The 2,082-nt window shown below is 41.3% G+C and overlaps 1 non-coding gene across 1 annotated transcript; it reads left to right on the plus strand.

Moving 5' to 3' along the window:
• Positions 1 to 719: 719 nt before the first annotated feature.
• LOC139879083 (small nucleolar RNA R71) lies at positions 720 to 826 on the plus strand. The gene has a single exon (XR_011769935.1). It is a non-coding gene; the product is annotated as a small nucleolar RNA R71 (small nucleolar RNA).
• Positions 827 to 2,082: the final 1,256 nt, after the last annotated feature.

Consider the following 2,082-nt stretch of genomic DNA (forward strand, 5'->3'; position numbering starts at 1 on the left):
GACTTTTGAGCAGAGCCAATTGATTTCTCATTAGTATCTTCGTCTGATCTTGTCTGGCTACAGTTCTCTGATTTAGCTGTTGTTGTCCTTGAATGAACCGAGTCTGATCATCAGCTCCGAGAGTGGGGTTAGTTGCTTTCGTAATCTGGGTGGTAGGGGAATTTTCCTCAACTGGGGTACCAGTGAGTGGAAGTAGTTGATCGTAGGTAAATTGAGATTGTTGGGCTGGATAAAGTGGATAGTGATAGCGAAAAGGTTGATTTCTTCGCTGAAATTGATTAACCCTAGGTTGTTGATTGAATCTGGGATTTAGTGGACGAGCTGGGAATTGGACGTAACAGACTGAACCGTCAGGGTTTTCGTACTCAACTTGATATTCTTCAGTAGGTTGCGGGTTGGTACAATTAACACAAGCCTGAGCTTGGTTGACCTGCTGTGGTTGCGTCTTCAATTCTCTGAGTTGTTTAGCAAGAGATTCCATCTTATCCATGAGGGATTTGATGGGCTCCATTTGATTGTTGAGTGCAGAGAGTGGGGCACATGATGAAGTTGTTTCAACACTGTTCCAGTCATGATGATGCATTGTCATGTTCTCGAGTAATTCCCATGCTTCGTCTGCGGTTTAGTTCATCAGATTCCCTTGAGCTGCTGCATCGATCGTCGTCCTATGATTTACTGTAAGACCATTGTAGAAGGTACAGATTTGGGCTGACCATTCTAACTAGTGATTAGGGCATTTCTTCAGCAGGGTTTTGAATCGCTCCCATGCAGTGTAAAGAGATTCATCATAACTTTGTTTGAAGTTAATGATGTCATTCTTTAGTTTGGTTTGTTTAGAATGAGGGAAATATTTGGTTAGGAATTTAGTAGCCATCTCCGTCCATGACGTGATGAAATCTTTTTCCAGTCCTTCGAACCAAGTTTGAGCATGATGAGTGAGAGAATAGGGGAACAAGTATAGCCGGACTATATCTTGTCCTATCCCTGGCTGTTTGTAGGAGTTCGAAAGAGATATGAATTTATCAAGGTGAGAATTAGGATTGTCATTCGGTAATCCATGAAACTGATAGCTATTATGGATGAGCTGGATGATGTGATGTTTTAACTCGAACGAGTATCCTTGGATCTCTGGAAATCTGATCGGTCCTCCTCGACCTTCAATCGAGGGTTTGGTATTTTCTGCTAAAGTAACGTGTAACGCCATTCGATTTCTGATTCGTGCTTCCTTACTTGCTTTAGAAATTATTGCGTCTGGATCAGGTACGAATAACAATGGCCCTGGTCTAGATCGGGTTTGGGTCATACACTGGGTATGCCTTTTTGTTTTTAATTTTTAGCAAATAAACTAAATTTCTAAAGTAATCTAAGGTAAGCTAATTTAAGTAATCTAATTTAATTAACTAACTATCCTAGGTTGAATATGTTTTTGGTTCCGACTACTGATTCCCTGGTATTTCGGTAACAGAGCTCCACACGAACTATTCAACAAACCAAGTGGCCAGGCCGACTACGGAGAGGCAGGATCCTTTTGGTCCCAATATAATTGGCGACTGTTCGGAAAATCCAACAACTAAGTCCGTGTATAATTGTCTTTCTTAGACACCACCAAATGCTTGCGAATAAGTTTGATAGAGAGCAGTATTGAGTATTGCCTGATACCTGTTCCTCGGCAGCGGCACTAAAAACTTATACTCCCCCGTGATATGGCCGAAACGGACAGTTTTTATTCGCGCGGTGTCGTCGGGGCGCGGCGCGCCAGGATCAGCCACTCAGGGGGGAAGGTATTGTTTTAAATTTATATTTAGCGGGGCCTAAATCGTACTACTCCTTAGTATGAGTAAAGGAAGTATGACCTAGAGTCGTATTTTTGAGATATCAGTAGAATCGAACCTATATTTAAGCCTAAGATAGTTAGGAAGGAGTAGTGGTTACTTAATTTTGGGATTTTCTAATTTATAAGACAGATAAAGTAAATGCGATAAAATTCGTAATTCAGATAAGGTTAAAGTGAGTGCATACTATGACTTCATCGGTTATTCTGACGAGATTATGGAATGATGGCTCATGAATAGGCAGAGGCCT

Source organism: Rutidosis leptorrhynchoides, chromosome 11 (assembly GCF_046630445.1).
Source record: "Rutidosis leptorrhynchoides isolate AG116_Rl617_1_P2 chromosome 11, CSIRO_AGI_Rlap_v1, whole genome shotgun sequence".
Lineage (NCBI taxonomy): Eukaryota > Viridiplantae > Streptophyta > Magnoliopsida > Asterales > Asteraceae > Rutidosis > Rutidosis leptorrhynchoides.